The following is an 8,604-nucleotide window of genomic DNA, read 5'->3' on the forward strand; positions in this document are numbered from 1 at the left end:
TCCCATAAACAAAGGAATTGTACAGTACGAAATCACATAAAAACAGAGTAATTGTAAAAAAAAAAAGACCCTCAAAATTGCCCCTTTTAAGACAGGGATAGATAGGAAATATTGGAATCAGATTGGATTTCAGTCCAATGTGGTATACCAATGAACAGAACTCTTACTCTTTATTTTATCGAAGTTAAGGAATCCAAGAAATTTTCCTACAAATTCTGATCTAACTCGAGGAGTTTTTTTTTTTTTTATTATTACCCAAAGAGTCAAAAGAATCAAATAAGCATTCCATGATGAAAATAGAATAACCAACCCATCCATTTTGGGCGAATAGCGCGTATCCACAAACAAAACAATACAATGGAAATATTAAAATCATAGGGCGACCCATGAATTTATTTATAATAGATCCATGGGAATAATAGATCCATGGGATAGCTCATGAGAAGAGTTGTTGTTGATAAATCTGAAACTAGAAAGGAATTTTTTAATTCCTATGGACCTCTAAATATAACCATAGTATAAAATACTATAGTATAGTATAGAGTTTGTGGATTCGTCCCAATTCATTGGTTGTTTAATCCGGTATACGGTATAAATATCCGAATAAGATGGAGAGGGTCGTCGTCTTGACAAAGATGAATAGATAGTTTTTTTAATATTAAGTTAATATTAAATAAAAAAAAATGTGTTTTTATCCCTCGAGCCTCGAAGGAAGATCTTTGTTTGACGAAAAGTTTTCGATTTATAATAGATCGGTCGTACCTTTATTGTATTGCAATAAAAAATTCAATAAAATAATATGAATGACTCGCTATTCACCGGGTTTCCGGGCAATAATCCTAAGATTCTGTGGGAAAGGTGGCCGAGTGGTTCAAGGCGTAGCACTGGAACTGCTATGTAGGCTTTTGCTTACCGAGGGTTCGAATCCCTCTCTTTCCGTACCTTGACCTACACCTAATTTACCAACGTTACCAACCACAATGTATCAAATAACAATGGATACCATTATTCCAAGAGTAGGGCCTTTGCTTTCTAGTGATTCTCTATTGCCAATTACTGTGGTAGATAAAATATCGGATCGGAAAGGGTGGACAAGGAATGAGAATCTGACCGCGGATCCACTTGGGATACGAAAAGGATACGAAAATGGGGGAAAATCCGGATTAAATCCCTTAACTTAGTTCTATTTACTTTGTTTGGTGAAACAGGGTAGACAAAATTGTATTGTCCAAAGCTTAATTATTTTATTTTAATTAAGTTTAAGTCTGACGGGAATAATATTCCACGACTAGTAATTCATTGATTTTTAAGCCGATCCATTTACTATCTATTATTTGATTTACTATTCCTTTATATTGGAATGAGTCAAGAGTCAAATGTTTTGGCAATTCCTCGCGGGGAGATGAATCCACATAATTTTGAATCAGAGCTCTGGATCTTTGTTCATCTCTCGTAGTAATAATATCTCGGGGTTTACACCGATAACTTGGGATATCTACTATACGACCATTAACTAAAATATGTCTATGGTTAACTAGTTGTCTAGCTCCAGGAATGGTCGAAGCCATACCCAATCGAAAAAGGATGTTATCCAAACGCATTTCAAGTAGTTGTAGTAAAACTTGACCTGTTGACCCTTTGGCTTTCCCAGCGATACGAACATATCTAAGCAATTGCCGCTCTGTCAGACCATAATGAAAACGCAATTTTTGTTTTTCTTCTAGACGAATACGATATTGAGATCTTTTCCCGGAACGCGGTTGGTTTCTAAGATCACTTCCGGATCTAGGTCTTTTACTAGTGAGTCCCGGTAAAGCCCCCAGACGGCGTATTTTTTTGAAACGAGGCCCTCGGTAACGAGACATAAAGACTCCTTATTTTATTGAAATTGGATTTCACAGAATAAAAAAATTAAGACTGAACTAAACGATAAACGAAGCTAAACTCGCTGAAATACTATAAAGAAGAATGAGATGAATTGTCTCAATAACCAGATTATTTTATATAGTTATATATAGGAAGTTAAGTATCCCTTTCTTGTTCTGTAGAGATCTAACAGCTTCAATCCATTTTTTATTCTTTTTTATTCATAGTTGGGAGTTCCCGTAACATACTATGTTGACCCGACATTTGGAGAAAATTGAAAAGTCTTTTCAATTTCTCTTGATCTCAAGGAGACATTATCAATATCAATATCAATCATGGAAAAAATCGAATAAATGGAAAAGCCGGCTATCGGAATCGAACCGATGACCATCGCATTACAAATGCGATGCTCTAACCCCTGAGCTAAGCGGGCTCACATAACAGAAATAGTGCATAGGATTTCGGGAAACTACTGGGACTTAGCTATTAGTAATTAGCTATTTATTTATTTTTTTATTTTATTTATCTATTTATTTATCTATTATTAATATCTATTATTAATAATTAATATAATTATAATAAATAAATAAAGAGTAGTTTGTTTTTATTATTATTATAATTATTATTAATTATTATTATTATATATAATATATATATATATAAATACAATTATATAAATACAAATACAATTATATAAATACAATATCAATATTATATTAATAATACAATATTAATATTAAATAGAATATAATATTAATTATGACAACATTAATATTAATAATGTAATTATTAATATTAATGTTGTTATGTAATAATAAATAATAATATAATATTAATATATTATATTATTAATATTAATTAGATTATATTATGATTATGTAATATTAGTAATATTAATTACTTAATCTTAATAAAATAAACTAAAAAATAAAAATTAGCTTAGTTATATATTCTATATATAGTTATAGAAATTTAGAAATTCTATTTATTTACACTATAGGAATTCCTATAGTATAGGAGATCCTTCCTAAGGAAAGGATAAGATAAAGGAAAGGATAAGATAAAGATAAGGCTGCAGTCCAGAGCATAATGAGACATTCCTCTGGTTTCATTCGGAAAGGGAGGGGATAAGACGATAAAAAAAGAATGAATATCGACCGTTCCAGTATTCCAAATAGCGCTAAAAAAATAAGGGGTGTAAAGACATATATATATATGTGACGTGGGATATATCCATCCATATTGAATTGCGGATACATCAATGATAGAATCATTTCTGATTGGATCATATCAAATATGGGCCCGCCACTCCGATAGGGATGAAAGAAGCTGGTCAAGAAATATAATAGGGACACACCTCTTTGATATAGGAATAAGGGCCTGTATCTAATGAATTCAACGGCTCCAAGATAAATGAAAGAAAAGAAGGGGGGGTCACAATGTGATTTCTTTCTCATAAGGAAGAGGGAGGGGGATATGGCGAAATTGGTAGACGCTACGGACTTGATTGGATTGAGCCTTGGTATGGAAACCTACTAAGTGGTAACTTCCAAATTCAGAGAAACCCTGGAATTAAAAATGGGCAATCCTGAGCCAAATCCTGTTTTCAGAAAAAAAAAAGGATAGGTGCAGAGACTCAACGGAAGCTGTTCTAACGAATGGGGTTGACTTTACTACATTGGTAGAAGAATCCTTCTATCGAAACTCCAGAGTGGGATGACCCTAGATATGTACGTATACGTACTGAAATATCAAAGATTAATCACGACCCGAATCCATATTTTTTTTTTCTAAAAATTTCAGAATAATAATTTCAGAAGCAGAAGGAAGAATCGAATAGTCAGTGATCAAATCGACTATCACACCAGAGTCTGATAGATCTTTTTAAGGATGTCTGATAGATCTTTTTAAGGATTGATTAATCGAGTGAGACGAGAATAAAGATAGAGTCCCATTCTACATGTCAATACTGACAACAATGAAATTTATAGTAAGAGGAAAATCCGTCGACTTTAGAAATCGTGAGGGTTCAAGTCCCTCTATCCCCAATAAAAGGCCTATTTGACTCCCTAAGCATTTATCCTCTTTTTTTTTTATCAGTGGTTCAAAATTAGATATGTTTTTCACTTACTCTACTCTTTCACAAATGGATCCGGCCAGAAATCTTTCTCTCTTCTCACTGTGATAGATATGATATACGTACAAATGCCCATCCATATATGGATGGGCAAAGAATCTCCATTACGGAACCTTTCACAGTTCATATCATTACTCTTACACTTACATTTACAAAGTCTCCTTTTTGAAGATCCAACAAATTACCGACTTTATTTAGGTAAGTTAATGCTTTTTGAGTCCCTTTCATTGACATAGGCCCAAGCTTTCTTTTTCTTTTAGTAGGATCATGCATCGAGAATGGTCGGGATAGCTCAGCTGGTAGAGCAGAGGACTGAAAATCCTCGTGTCACCAGTTCAAATCTGGTTCCTGGCACGTGGTTAATGTATCGAATAGATAAGATACTCATACAAATAAATCAATAGAGTCAGAACCCATATTAATATTATTTAATATTATATGCGTTAATAGTCCAGAGCATAATACATATTTATCCATCTACATCTAGATGTATAGATAGACGCCTCCGTCTTGTAGATGGGTAAAAAACGAGTAGATGGGTAAAGATATGAGTAAAGAAAATAATTGGATTCCGTTCCCTCCTCTTTTTGTTTGTTTGTTCATACTGTATCTCTTCCCGCACAAAAAGAATGTTAATACTTCATACATATCCGAAGTCGAAGTTAGTTGGTCGAAAACCCTAAAAGACTAGTCTGGAGGAGTTGAAGGATAGGAAAAGGCAGGGTTCATTTCAGAGACAGTCCAAAAAATCCGATCCTTTTTTATTTTATTTAATTTCTGAATTTTTCTTTTTTTATTTCAGAATTTACGATTTTATTTCATATTCTATTTCTTCACTTTCCCATTTATTCACTCCCTTCTATGCAGCTTTCCGTGGCCCCATCTAAGCGATGCGCGCGGTACAAAGTTCATGGTGCAGAACTCTTTTGATTCATCCTACAGGCTCTGCTCATCTGAAATGGGACTCTTCAAAATTTGAGAATCTAAATGAAGCTTCTTTAGCAGCCCATCCATAGTACGAATGAAAGGCCAGTTACTCCGTTTCATCTAGAACAGAACGTAAAAAGATTCCTTGAATATCTGGAGTCGTATAAGTGAAGATTAGTTTCTTATCATTCATCTTATCATTCAATGAGCATCTTGTATTTCATAGAAATTGGGGGTAATATAATCCTTACGTAAAGGCCAGCCTAGCCAACTTTCGGGCATCAAGATACGTTTCAGGCGTGGATGATTCTCATAAGCGATTCCCAACATATCATAGGATTCCCGCTCTTGAAAGTCTGCGCTTTTCCAAATCCAGAAAACAGACGGGATTCTAGGATTCGTCCTTGGGGCAAATACTTTTATGCATACCTCTTCGGGTTGATCCACACCATACTGTATTCTCGTAAGATGATACACGCTAGCTAACAATCCGCCTGGTGCTACATCATAGGCACACTGGGAACGTAGATAATTGTAACCATATACATATGAAATGACAGCAATGGAGTACCAATCCTCGGGTTTTATTTGTAAAGTCTCTATTCCTTGGTAATCGAAGCCCAAAGATCTATGAACTAGCTCATGCTTGACTAGCCAAGCGGATAAACGACCCTGCATCTTCTTGATCTCTCCCACATTTGTATGAGTATTTCAAATTGCCGATGAAATTTATGAAGATTGACCCACTGCTTGTTATCCTGGACAACACAAAAGCATCCTGCCTTTCCTAATTCAATAATTCGTGGGAAGACACTGAACTTTTGTATTTGAAAAATGCTTCAGAAGGTATCTCTGAAGTAGATGGGGACTGGTAGAGTAATCCTTGATCATAATTTCCAGTATGAGTACTTCGCTCAACATGAAACTTGTGATTGGTAGTAAAATATCGATTTTCCTGTTGAGACCCAATTCTATCTTCATAGATTTCTCGAGAGACTTTCTTACGAAGTTTCGTTATAGCATCCATAATTGCCTCTGGTTTGGGTGGGCAGCCCGGCAAATAGACATCCACAGGAATTAGCTTATCGACTCCCCGAACGGTACTATAAGAATCGGTACTAAACATCCCCCCTGTAATGGTACAAGCTCCCATAGCAATGACATATTTCGGTTCAGGCATTTGCTCATATAATCTCACTAAAGAAGGAGCCATTTTCATTGTTACCGTGCCGGCTGTTAAAATTAGGTCCGCCTGCCTAGGACTTGATCTTGGTACCAGCCCATAACGATCAAAGTCGAATCGAGATCCTATTAATGAAGCAAACTCAATGAAGCAACAACTGGTACCGTAGAGAAGTGGCCATAAACTGGAGAGTCTTGACCAATTCGAGAGGTCATTCGGTGTAGTTGAAATAACTGAATTTTGGGCTGTTCGGTCAAGTAACGGAAATTCAATAGAATTCATAACTGTCTCAATGTAACCTTTTCCTTCTTTTTTATTGTCTGAGGATTCAGGGGTTAAGACCATTCCAATGCTCCTTTTCGCCATGCATAAACTGAACCAACAATTAGGATAAGCACGAAAATGAAAGCTTCTATAAATACGGATAGACCCAATACATCGAAACTCATTGCCCATGGATAAAGAAAGACCGTTTCAACATCAAAAACAACAAAAACTAGAGCAAACATGTAATAGCGGATTCGGAATTGTAACCAAGCATCCCCCATTGGTTCTATACCCGATTCATAACTGGAGAGCTTCTCCGGTCCTTCACTAATCGGGGCTAAAACTCCGGAAATAAAAAATGCCAAAATAGGAATAACACTTGATATTATCAGAAATGCCCAAAAAATATCATATTCGTGAAGCAGAAACATAGATGCACTCCTATTAATGTGGAATATACCGAATTAGTCAATTCGAATTTTAATTGTCAATTTATTCATAACTATTTAGTCGAAACACCAATTAGGGTGGAACCACGTAGTTTCATTTGTTTGCTATGAATCATGTCTCGTTTCAAGATTCATCCAACGGAATCCCACTTACATTTACTTCGATTCCATTCAGGATGTAGACATATTATGTTTTTATACAAAAAAACTCTCTCACTTTGTTTTGTTTCGGATTTTCTTAAAATAAAAAAGTAATTAAAGACTATTTGAAATAATATGAAAATAATATGAATATTATTTCTATTCATAAAATCATAAAAAAAAAATATTAAATATAAATATATAACATAACAATGTTATATTAATATATTAATTAATATTTAAATTAACAGAAAATTCAAAATATGAAATTGAATTAATATTTAATATAATATAAATATATATTATATCAAATTTCTAATATAATTTGAATAATAATAGAATAAAAATTCTAATAAATAATAAGCCTGGCTTGGGTAAATTTTTCTCTCTTTTTTTTTTTCTTTTATAATATCACAACACAAATAGTCAGATGTAGTAGAATGCCTAGGGATTTCTATCTTAGGATTTATGGTATATTCCACTTGGTTTGTGTTGATGTATTCTTTTCATTAGGGTCTGGTTAGAGGATCGTCATTCTGTCTATTGATTCGATACAGATACGGAAATAGAATGCATCGGCCAATTAGATTCTCTCCCTTTGTCCCAAATTTATACTTAATTGATTTGATTCAATCTGTTAAATTGTGAGAAATCCTTCCATATTTCCATATAAACTTCCATATTTCCATATAAATAGATATATAACAACTCATGGATTCCTATACCAAATTATAGACTTTTGACTTGTACTCCCTACCCCCGATGGTCCCCCTAGAGAGAATAAAGAATCGAGTTATTTAATTAGACTTAGAATAGAAGTCTTGAAGAAGTCATTCCATTTCGGACCAATTTCTAGGACTCAAAATCGCGATTTGAAATGATTTGAAATACTTGTTAATAACATCTGATAAGACTACCCAAGGGGTTAGGTTTCGTGACAATAAAAAGGTTTGTTTCCTTTGAAGTAAACCTACACAATGGAGTGTACCACAGTCGTAGAATCGGCTGAATCATAAATGATCCGCATAAGATACTTCTAATGGAATCAGGCGTTGTTGAACGATTCGACAGACCAAATCCAAAAATAGACTCATAGAAATAGAAGAGGGTGCAAACGTTGATACGTTTAGGTTATAGGTTAGCGTCCATTTTTTATCTCTGAAACAATGCACTGCATTGGAGTTATTGTGGAACAACAAAGCGATGAGTCAGAAGGATCCCCAGCCCGTGCAAGTTCAAACAGGCCCCCAATCTTCTTGCTTGCATAAAGTCTGTATCGGAAGGAAGGACCAGTAGAATTGGAATGATGAACAATTGAATTAGATTAGGTTGGAATAAAAAAAAAAATAAGTATTGTGCAGAAACAGAAGACTACTTGCTTTGCCAACCCACCGCGCGGGCCAGCCACAAGCACTAATGTGAGAAAATGAGAGCTACACAAAAATGTCAAAATGACACGGATGTCAAAATATATAGGGCTATACGGACTCGAACCGTAGACCTTCTCGGTAAAACAGATCAAACTGAGTATTATCTAAATGATTCGAACTGTTTCAAAGACCCAACATGCATTTTTTTTGCATTGGGCTCTTTCGTTAACTGATATAAGAATCGGCTAGTCCACCATACTTTTT

The 8,604-nt window shown here is 34.6% G+C and overlaps 3 non-coding genes across 3 annotated transcripts; 2 read left to right on the forward strand and 1 right to left on the reverse strand.

Moving 5' to 3' along the window:
• Positions 1-852: 852 nt before the first annotated feature.
• TRNAS-GGA (transfer RNA serine (anticodon GGA)) lies at positions 853-939 on the forward strand. The gene has a single exon. It is a non-coding gene; the product is annotated as a tRNA-Ser (tRNA).
• A 1,287-nt stretch (positions 940-2,226) lies between these two features.
• TRNAT-UGU (transfer RNA threonine (anticodon UGU)) lies at positions 2,227-2,299 on the reverse strand. The gene has a single exon. It is a non-coding gene; the product is annotated as a tRNA-Thr (tRNA).
• A 1,985-nt stretch (positions 2,300-4,284) lies between these two features.
• Positions 4,285-4,357, forward strand: TRNAF-GAA (transfer RNA phenylalanine (anticodon GAA)). Its single transcript has one exon. It is a non-coding gene; the product is annotated as a tRNA-Phe (tRNA).
• Positions 4,358-8,604: the final 4,247 nt, after the last annotated feature.

Source organism: Aristolochia californica, unplaced genomic scaffold (genome assembly GCF_029961685.1).
Source record: "Aristolochia californica isolate CCGP_79_NKW_82.1479 unplaced genomic scaffold, dmAriCali1.0.hap1 SCAF_360, whole genome shotgun sequence".
In the NCBI taxonomy this organism is placed as follows: domain Eukaryota; kingdom Viridiplantae; phylum Streptophyta; class Magnoliopsida; order Piperales; family Aristolochiaceae; genus Aristolochia; species Aristolochia californica.